The sequence below is a fragment of the Carcharodon carcharias genome, chromosome 38 (assembly GCF_017639515.1).
Source record: "Carcharodon carcharias isolate sCarCar2 chromosome 38, sCarCar2.pri, whole genome shotgun sequence".
NCBI lineage: Eukaryota > Metazoa > Chordata > Chondrichthyes > Lamniformes > Lamnidae > Carcharodon > Carcharodon carcharias.
The window spans coordinates 558705-570483 of record NC_054504.1 but is presented as its reverse complement, the minus strand read 5'-3'; positions in this window follow the sequence as shown (position 1 = coordinate 570483).

The window sequence follows — 11779 nt, the reverse complement described above, 5'->3', positions numbered from 1 at the left end:
CCCGGGAGTGAGTTACAGACTGGAATCTAACCGAGGGATTCGGGGGGGATTCATATATAGAAAAACAGATACCTGGGAGTGAGTTACAGACTGGAATCTAATCGAGGGGTTCGGGGTGTTTATATATAGAATAAAAGATACCCGGGAGTGAGTTACAGACTGGAAACTAATTGAGGGGTTCGGGGTGGTTTATATATAGAATAAGAGATACCTGGGAGTTAGTTACAGACTGGAATCTAATCGAAGTCTATGGGACGGTATATGTATAGAATAACATACCGGGGAGCGAGTTACGGACTGGAGTCTAATCGAGGGGTTCAGGGGGATTATATATAGAATAAGAAATATCTGGGAATTAGTTACAGACTGGAATCTAATCGAGGGGTTCGGGGTTGATTATACATAAAAAAAGAGATACCCGGGAGTGAGTAACAGACTGGAATCTAATCGAGGGGTTCAGGGTGCTTTATATACAGAATAACAGATACCCGGGAGTGAGTTACAGACTGGAATCTAATCGAGGGGTTCAGGGTGGTTTATATATAGAATAACAGATACCCGGGAGTGAGTTACAGACTGGAATCTAATCGAGGGGTTCAGGTGGTTTATATATAGAATAAAAGATACCTGGGAGTGAGTTACAGACTGGAATCTAATCGAGGGGTTCAGGTGGTTTATATATAGAATAAAAGATACCTGGGAGTGAGTTACAGACCGGAATCGAATCGAAGGGTTCGGGGTGGTTTATATATAGAATAACAGATACCCGGGAGTGAGTTACAGACAGAAATCTAATCGAGAAGTTCGGGGCGGTTTATATATAGACTAACAGATACCCAGGAGTGAGTTACAGACTGGAATCTAATCGAGGGGTTCAGGGGGTTTATATAAAGAATAACAGATACTTGGGAGTGAGTTACACACTGGAATCTAATTGAGGTGTATGGGGTGGTATATATATAGAATAACATATCGGGGAGCGAGTTACAGACTGGAGTCTAATCGAGGGTTTCGGGGGGTTTATTTATAGAATAAGAAATATCTGGGAATGAGTTACAGACTGGAATCTAATCGAGGGATTCGCGTTGGTTTATATACAGAATAACAGATACCCGGGAGTGAGTTACAGACTGGAATCTCACCGAGGGATTCGGGTGGTTTATATATAAAATAACAGATACCCAGGAGTGAGTTACAGACGGGAATCTAATCGAAGGGTTCGGGGTGGTTAATATATAGAATAACAGATACCCGGGAGTGAGTTACAGACTGGAATCTAATCGAGGGGTTCGGTGTGGTTTATATATCGAATAACAGATACCCGGGAGTGAGTTACAGACTGGAATCTGATCAAGGGGTTCGGGGTGGTTTACATATAGGAGAACAGATAACCGGGAGTGAGTTACAGACTGAAATCTAATTGAGGGGTTCAGGGGGTTTTATATATAGAATAACAGATACCCGGGAGTGAGTTACAGACTGGAATCTAAGTGAGGGGTTCAGGGTGTTTTATATATAGAAGAACAGAATGAGTTACAGACTGGAATCTAATCGAGTGGTTCAGGGTGGTTTATATATAGAATATCGGATACCCAGGAGTGGGTTACAGACTGGAATCTAATCGAGGATTTCGGGATGGTTTATATATAGAATAAGAGATAGCCGGGGTTGAGTTACAAACTGGAATCTAATCGAGAGGCTCATGGTGTATTATATATAGAATGACAGATACCCGGGAGTGAGTTACAGATTGGAATTTAAGTTAGGGATTCAGGGTGTTTTATATATAGAAAAACAGATAGCCGGGAGAGTGAGTTACAGACTGGAATCTAAGTGAGGGGTTCGCGCTGTTTTATATATAGAAGAACATAGAGCCGGAAGAGTGAGTTACAGACTGGAATCTAATCGAGTGGTTCAGGGTGATTTATATACAGAAAGAGAGATACCCGGGAGCGAGTTACAGACTGGAATCTAATCGAGGGGTTCGGGGTGGTTTATATATAGAATAACAGATACCCAGGAGTGAGTTACAGACTGGAAACTAATCGAGGGGTTCAGGGTGGTTTATATATAGAATAACACATACCTGGGATTGAGTTACAGACTGGAATCTAATCGAGGGGTTTGGGGTGGTTTATATATAGAATAACAGATACCCGGGAGTGAGTTACAGACTGGAATCTAATCGAGGGGTTCAGGGGGTTTATATATAGAATAACAGATACCTGGGAGTGAGTTACAGACTGGAATCTAATTGAGGTGTATGGGGTGGTATATATATATAGAATAACATATCGGGGAGCGAGTTACAAACTGGAGTCTAATCGAGGGGTTCAGGGGGTTTATATATAGAATAAGAAATATCTGGGAATGAGTTACAGACTGGAATCTAATCGAGGGATTCGCGTTGGTTTATATACAGAATAACAAATACCCGGGAGTGAGTTACAGACGGGAATCTAATCGAAGTGTTCGGGGTGGTTAATATATAGAATAACAGATACCCGGGAGTGAGTAACAGACTGGAATCTAATCGAGGGGTTTGGGGTGTTTTATATATAGAAGAACAGATAGCCGGGAGAGTGAGTTACAGAATGGAATCTAATCGAGTGGTTCAGGGTGGTTTATATACAGAAAGAGAGATACCCGGGAGCGAGTTACAGACTGGAATCTAATCGGAGGGTTAGGGGTGGTTTATATATAGAATAACAGATACCCAGGAGTGAGTTGCAGACTGGAATCTAATCGGGGGGTGCAGGTTGGTTTATATATCAACTATCGGATACCCGGGAGTGAGTTACAGACTGGAATCTCATCAAGGGGTTCGGGGTGTTTATATACAGAATAAGAGATACCTGGGAGTGAGTTACAGACGGGAATCTAATCGAGGGATTCGGGTCATTTATATGTAGAATAACAGATACCCGGGAGTGAGTTATACACTGGAATCTAATCCATGGGTTCGGGGTTGATTATATATAAAATAACAGATAACCGGGACTGAGTTAGAGGCTGGAATCTAATCAAGGGGTTCGGGGTCGTTTATATATAGAATAACAGATACCCGGGAGTGAGTAACAGACTGGAATCTAATCGAGGGGTTCGGGGTGGTTTATGTATAGAATAACAGATACCCGGGAGTGAGTTACAGACGGGAATCTAATCGAGGGGTTCGGGGTGGTTTATATATAGAATAACAGATACCCAGGAGTGAGTTACAGACTGGAATCTATTCGAGGGGTTCGGTGTGGTTTATATATCGAATAACAGATACCCGGTGGTGAGTTACAGACTGGAACCTAATCGAGGGGTTCGGTGTGATTTATATATAGAATAACAGATACCCGGGTGTGAGTTACAGACGGGAATCTAATCGAGGGGTTCGGGGTGGTTTATATATAGAATAACAGATACCCAGGAGTGAGTTACAGACTGGAATCTAATCGAGGGGTTTGGCTTGGTTTATATATAGAATATCGGATACCCGGGAGTGAGTTACGGATTGGAATCTAATCTAGGGGTTCAGCTTGGTTTATTTATAGAACAACAGATACCCGGGAGTGAGTTACAGGCTGGAATCTAATCGAGGGGTTCGGGGGGGTTTATTTATAGAATAACAGATACCCGGTAGTGAGTTACAGACTGGAATCTAACCGAGGGATTCGGGGGGGGTTCATATATAGAATAACACATACCTGGGAGTGAGTTACAGACTGGAATCTAATCGAGGGGTTCGGGGTATTTATATATAGAATAAAAGATACCCGGGAGTGAGTTACAGACTGGAAACTAATTGAGGGGTTCGGGGTGGTTTATATATAGAATAAGAGATACCTGGGAGTTAGTTACAGACTGGAATCTAATCGAAGTCTACGGGACGGTATATGTATAGAATAACATACCGGGGAGCGAGTTACGGACTGGAGTCTGATCGAGGGGTTCAGGGGGATTATATATAGAATAAGAAATATCTGGGAATTAGTTACAGACTGGAATCTAATCGAGGGGTTCGGGGTTGATTATATATCAAAAAAGAGATACCCGGGAGTGAGTAACAGACTGGAATCTAATCGAGGGGTTCAGGGTGCTTTATATACAGAATAACAGATACCCGGGAGTGAGTTACAGACTGGAATCTAATCGAGGGGTTCAGGGTGGTTTATATATAGAATAACAGATACCCGGGAGTGAGTTACAGACTGGAATCTAATCGAGGGGTTCAGGTGGTTTATATATAGAATAAAAGATACCTGGGAGTGAGTTACAGACTGGAATCGAATCGAAGGGTTCGGGGTGGTTTATATATAGAATAACAGATACCCGGGAGTGAGTAACAGACTGGAATCTAATCGAGGGGTTCGGGGTGGTTTATGTATAGAATAACAGATACCCAGGAGTGAGTTACAGACTGGAATCTAATCGAGGTGTTCGGTGTGGTTTATATATCGAATAACAGATACCCGGGAGTGAGTTACAGACTAGAACCTAATCGAGGGGGTCGGTGTGGTTTATATATAGAATAACAGATACCCGGGAGTGAGTTACAGACGGGAATCTAATCGAGGGATTCGGAGTGGTTTATATATAGAATAAAAGATACCCGGGAGTGAGTTACAGACGGGAATCTAATCGAGGGATTCGGAGTGGTTTATATATAGAATAAAAGATACCTGGGAGTGAGTTACAGACTGGAATCTAATCGAAGGGTTTGGGTTGATTATATATAAAATAACAGATACCCGGGACTGAGTTACAGACTGGAATCTAATCGAAGGGTTCGGGGTGGTTAATATATAGAATAACAGATACCCGGGAGTGAGTTACAGACTGGAATCTAATTGAGGGGTTCGGGGTGGTTTATATTAGAAAATAACAGATACCCGGGAGTGAGTTACAGACTAGAATCTAATCGAAGAATTCGGGGTGGTTAATAAATAGAATAACAGATACCCGGGAGTGAGTTACAGACTGGAATCTATTCGAGGGGTTCGGTGTGGTTTATATATCGAATAACAGATACCCGGGAGTGAGTTACAGACGGGAATCTAATCGAGGGTTTCGGTGTGGTTTATATATAGAATAACAGATAAACAGGATTGAGATACAGAAGGGAATCTAATCGAGCGATTCGGGGTGGTTTATATATAGAATAACAGGCTCCTGGGAGAGAGTTACAGACTGGAATCTAATCGATGGGTTCAGGTGGTTTCTATATAGAATATCGGACACCCGGGAGTGGGTTACAGACTGGAGTCTAATCGAGGAATTCGGGATGTTTTATATATAAAATAAGAGATACCTGGGGGTGAGTTACAAACTGGAATCTAATCGAGGGGTTCATGGTGTAATATATATAGAATGACAGATACCCGGGAGTGAGTTACAGACTGGAATCTAAATGAGAGGTTCAGGGTGTTTTATATATAGAAAAACAAATAGCCGGGTGAGTGAATTACAGACTGGAATCTAAGTGAGGGGTTCGGGGTGTTTTATATATAGAACAACAGATAGCCGGGAGAGTGAGCTACAGAATGGAATCTAATCGAGTGGTTCAGGGTGGTTTATATACAGAATGAGAGATACCTGGGAGCGGGTTACAGACTGGAATCTAAGCGAAGGGTTCGGGATGGTTTATATATAGAATAACAGATACCCCGGAGTGAGTTACAGATTGGAATCTAATCGAGGGCTTCTGGGTGGTTTATAGATAGAATGACAGATACCTGGGAGTGAGTTACAGACAGGAATGTAATCGAGGGATTTGCGTTGGTTTATATACAGAATAACAGATACCCAGGAGCGAGTTACAGCCTGGAATCTCACCGAGGGATTCGGGTGGTTTATATATAGAATAACAGATACCCGGGATTGAGTTACAGACTGGAATCTAATCGAATGGTTTGGGTTGATTATATATTAAATAAGAGATACCCGGGACTGAGTTACAGACTGGAATGTAATCAAGGGTTTCGGGGTGGTTTATATATAAAATAACAGATACCCGGGCGTGGGTTACAGCTTGGAAGCTAATCGAGGGGTTCGGTGTGGTTTATATATCGAATAACAGATACCCGGGAGTAAGTTACAGACTGGAATCTAATCGAGGGGTTCGGTGTGGATTATATATCGAATAACAGATACCCGGGAGTGAGTTACAGACTTGAACCTAATCGAGGGGTTCGGTGTGGTTTATATATCGAATAACAGATACCCGGGAGTGAGTTACAGACTGGAACCTAATCGAGGGGTTCGGTGTGGTTTATATATAGAATAACAGATACCCGGGAGTGAGTTACAGACGGGAATCTAATCGAGGGGTTCGGGGTGGTTTATATATAGAATAACAGATACCCGGGATTGAGATACAGAAGGGAATCTAATCGAGGGTTTTGGGGTGGTTTATATATAGAATAACAGGTACCTGGGAGTGAGTTACAGACTGGAATCTAATCGATGGGTTTGGGGGGTTTATATATAGAATATCGGATACCCGGGAGTGGGTTACAGACTGGAATCTAATTGAGGAATTCGGGATGGTTTATATATAGAATAAGAGATACCCGGGGGTGAGTTACAAACTGGAATCTAATCGAGGGGTTCATGGTGTATTATATATAGAATGACAGATACCCGGGACTGAGTTACAGACTGGAATCTAATCAAGGGGTTCGGTGTGGTTTATATATAAAGTAACAGATACCCAGGAGTGAGTTACAGACCGGAATCTAATCGAAGGGTTCGGGGTGGTTAATATATAGAATAACAGATACCCGGGAGTGAGTAACAGACTGGAATCTAATCGAGGGGTTCGGGGTGGTTTATGTATAAAATAACAGATACCCGGGAGTGAGTTACAGACTGGAATCTAATTGACGGGTTTGGGGTGGTTAATAAATAGAATAACAGATACCCGGGCGTGGGTTACAGACTGGAATCTTTTCGAGGGGTTCGGTGTGGTTTATATATCGAATAACAGATACCCGGGAGTGAGTTACAGACTGGAACCTAATCGAGGGGGTCGGTGTAGTTTATATATAGAATAAAAGATACCTGGGAGTGAGTTACAGACTGGAAACTAATCGAAGGGTTCGGGGTGGTTAATATATAGAATAACAGATACCCGGGAGTGATTTACAGACTGGAATCTAATCGAGGGGTTCGGTGTGGTTTATATAAAAAACAGATACCCGGGAGTGATTTACAGACTGGAATCTTATCGAAGGGTTCGGGGTGGTTAATAAATAGATTAACAGATAACCGGGTTTGAGATACAGAAGGGAATCTAATCGAGGTATTCGGGGTGGTTTATATATAGAATAAAAGGTTCCTCGGAGAGAGTTACTGACTGGAATCTAATCGATGGGTTCGGGCGGTTTCTATATAGAATATCGGACACCCGGGAGTGGGTTACAGACTGGAAACTAATCGAGGAATTCGGGATGTTTTATATACAGAATAAGAGATACCCGGGGGTGAGTTACAAACTGGAATCTAATCGAGGGGTTCATGGTGTATTATATATAGAATGACAGATACCCGGGAGTGAGTTAAGACTGGAATCCAATCGAGGGGATCAGGGTGGTTAATATATCGAATATCGGATACCCGGGAATGAGTTAAAGACTGGAATCTAATCGAGGGGTTCGGGGTGGTTTATATATAAAATAACAGATACCCAGGAGTGAGTTAAAGACTGGAATCTAATCGAGGGGTTCGGGTTGGTTTATATATCGAATATCGGATACCCGGGAGTGAGTTACAGACTGGAATCTAATCGAGGGGTTCGGGGTGTTTATACACAGAATAAGAGATACCTGGGAGTGAGTTACAGACAGGAATCTAATCGAGAAGTTCGGGGTGGTTTATATATAGAATAACAGATACCTGGATGTGAGTTAAAGACTGGAAACTAATCGAGGGGTTCAGGGTGGTTTATATATAGAATAACAGATACCTGGGATTGAGTTACAGACTGGAATCTAATCGAGGGGTTCGGGGTGGTTTATATATAGAATAACAGATACCTGGGATTGAGTTACAGACTGGAATCTAATTGAGGGGTTCAGGGTGGTTTATATATAGAATAAAAGATACCTGGGAGTGAGTTACAGACTGGAATCTAATCGAAGGGTTTGGGTTGATTATATATAAAATAACAGATACCCGGGACTGAGTTACAGACTGGAATCTAATCGAGGGGTTCGGGGTGGTTTATATAGAAAATAACAGATACCCGGGAGTGATTTATAGACTGGAATCTAATCGAAGAGTTCGGGGTGGTTAATAAATAGAATAACAGATACCCGGGAGTGAGTTACAGACTGGGATCTAATCGAAGGGTTCGGGGTGGTTAATAAATAGAATAACAGATACCCGGGCATGAGTTACAGACGGGAATCTAATCGAGGGGCTCGGGGTGGTTTATATATAGAATAACAGATAACCGGGTTTGAGATACAGAAGGGAATCTAATCGAGGGATTTGGGGTGGTTTATATATAGAATAAAAGGTTCCTGGGAGAGAGTTACAGACTGGAATCTAATCGATGGGTTCAGGCGGTTTCTATATAGAATATCGGATACCCGGGAGTGGGTTACAGACTGGAATCTAATCGAGGAATTCGGGATGTTTTATATATAGAATAAGAGATACCCGGGAGTGAGTTACAGACTGGAATCTAATCGGGGGGTTCATGGTGTATTATATATAGAATGACAGATACGCGGGAGTGAGTTACAGACTGGAATCTAATCGAGGGGTTCGGGGTGTTTATATACAGAATAAGAGATACCTGGGAGTGAGTTACAGACAGGAATCTAATCGAGAAGTTCGGGGTGGTTTATATATAGAATAACAGATTCCCGGAAGTGAGTTACAGACTGGAATCTAATCGAGAAGTTCGGGGTGGTTTATATGTAGAATAACAGATACCTGGATGTGAGTTACAGACTGGAAACTAATCGAGGGATTCAGGGTGGTTTATATAGAGAATAACAGATACCCGGGAGTGAGTTACAGACTGGAATCTAATCGAGGGCTTCTGGGTGGTTTATATATAGAATGACAGATACCTGGATGTGAGTTACAGACTGGAAACTAATCGAGGGGTTCAGGGTGGTTTATATAGAGAATAACAGATACCTGGTAGTGAGTTACAGACTGGAATCTAATCAAGGGGTTCGGGGTGGTTTATATATAGAATAACAGATACCTGGGAGTGAGTTACAGACTGGAATCTAATCGAGGGGCTCGGCATGGTTTATATATAGAATAACAGATACCCAGGAGTGAGTTACAGACTGGAACCTAATCGAGGGGTTCGGGGTGGTTTATATATAGAATATCGGATACCCGGGAGTGAGTTACAGTCTGGAATCTAATCGAGTGGTTCGGGGTGGTTTATATATAGAATAAGAGATAACTGGGAGTGAGTAACAGACTGGAATCTAATCGAGAAGATCGGGGTGGTTTATATATAGAATAAGAGATAACTGGGAGTGAGTTACAGACTGGAATCAAATCGAGGGGTTCGGGCTGGTTTAAATATAGATTAACAGATACCCGGGAGCGAGTTACAGACTGGAATCTAATCGAGGGGATCTGGGTGGTTTATATATAGAATAACAGATACCCGGGAGTGAGTTACAGACTGGATTCTAATCGAGGGGTTTGTGTTGGTTTATATATTGAATATCGGATACCCGGGAGTGAGTTACAGACTGGAATCTAATCGAGAGGTTCAGGTGGTTTATATATAGAATAAAAGATACCTGGGAGTGAGTTACAGACTGGAATCTAATTGACGGGTTTGGGGTGGTTAATAAATAGAATAACAGATACCCGGGCGTGGGTTACAGTCTGGAATCTTTTCGAGGGGTTCGGTGTGGTTTATATATCGAATAACAGATACCCGGGAGTGAGTTACAGACTGGAACCTAATCGAGGGGGTCGGTGTAGTTTATATATAGAATAAAAGATACCTGGGAGTGAGTTACAGACTGGAAACTAATCGAAGGGTTCGGTGTGGTTAATATATAGAATAACAGATACCCGGGAGTGATTTACAGACTGGAATCTAATCGAAGGGTTCGGGGTGGTTAATAAATAGATTAACAGATAACCGGGTTTGAGATACAGAAGGGAATCTAATCGAGGTATTCGGGGTGGTTTATATATAGAATAAAAGGTTCCTGGGAGAGAGTTACTGACTGGAATCTAATCGATGGGTTCGGGCGGTTTCTATATAGAATATCGGACACCCGGGAGTGGGTTACAGACTGGAATCTAATCGAGGAATTCGGGATGTTTTATATACAGAATAAGAGATACCCGGGGGTGAGTTACAAACTGGAATCTAATCGAGGGGTTCATGGTGTATTATATATAGAATGACAGATACCCGGGAGTGAGTTAAGACTGGAATCCAATCGAGGGGATCGGGGTGGTTTATATATCGAATATCGGATACCCGGGAATGAGTTAAAGACTGGAATCTAATCGAGGGGTTCGGGGTGGTTTATATATAAAATAACAGATACCCAGGAGTGAGTTACAGACTGGAATCTAATCGAGGGGTTCGGGTTGGTTTATATATCGAATATCGGATACCCGGGAGTGAGTTACAGACTGGAATCTAATCGAGGGGTTCGGGGTGTTTATATACAGAATAAGAGATACCTGGGAGTGAGTTACAGACAGGAATCTAATCGAGAAGTTCGGGGTGGTTTATATATAGAATAACAGATACCTGGATGTGAGTTAAAGACTGGAAACTAATCGAGGGGTTCAGGGTGGTTTATATATAGAATAACAGATACCTGGGATTGAGTTACAGACTGGAATCTAATCGAGGGGTTCGGGGTGGTTTATATATATAATAACAGATACCTGGGATTGAGTTACAGACTGGAATCTAATTGAGGGGTTCAGGGTGGTTTATATATAGAATAAAAGATACCTGGGAATGAGTTACAGACTGGAATCTAATCGAAGGGTTTGGGTTGATTATATATAAAATAACAGATACCCGGGACTGAGTTACAGACTGGAATCTAATCGAGGGGTTCGGGGTGGTTTATATAGAAAATAACAGATACCCGGGAGTGATTTACAGACTGGAATCTAATCGAAGGGTTCGGGGTGGTTAATAAATAGAATAACAGATACCCGGGAGTGAGTTACAGACTGGGATCTAATCGAAGGGTTCGGGGTGGTTAATAAATAGAATAACAGATACCCGGGCGTGAGTTACAGACGGGAATCTAATCGAGGGGCTCGGGGTGGTTTATATATAGAATAACAGATAACCGGGTTTGAGATACAGAAGGGAATCTAATCGAGGGATTTGGGGTGGTTTATATATAGAATAAAAGGTTCCTGGGAGAGAGTTACAGACTGGAATCTAATCGGGGGGTTCATGGTGTATTATATATAGAATGACAGATACGCGGGAGTGAGTTACAGACTGGAATCTAATCGAGGGGTTCGGGGTGTTTATATACAGAATAAGAGATACCTGGGAGTGAGTTACAGACAGGAATCTAATCGAGAAGTTCGGGGTGGTTTATATATAGAATAACAGATTCCCGGAAGTGAGTTACAGACTGGAATCTAATCGAGAAGTTCGGGGTGGTTTATATGTAGAATAACAGATACCTGGATGTGAGTTACAGACTGGAAACTAATCGAGGGGTTCAGGGTGGTTTATATAGAGAATAACAGATACCCGGGAGTGAGTTACAGACTGGAATCTAATCGAGGGCTTCTGGGTGGTTTATAT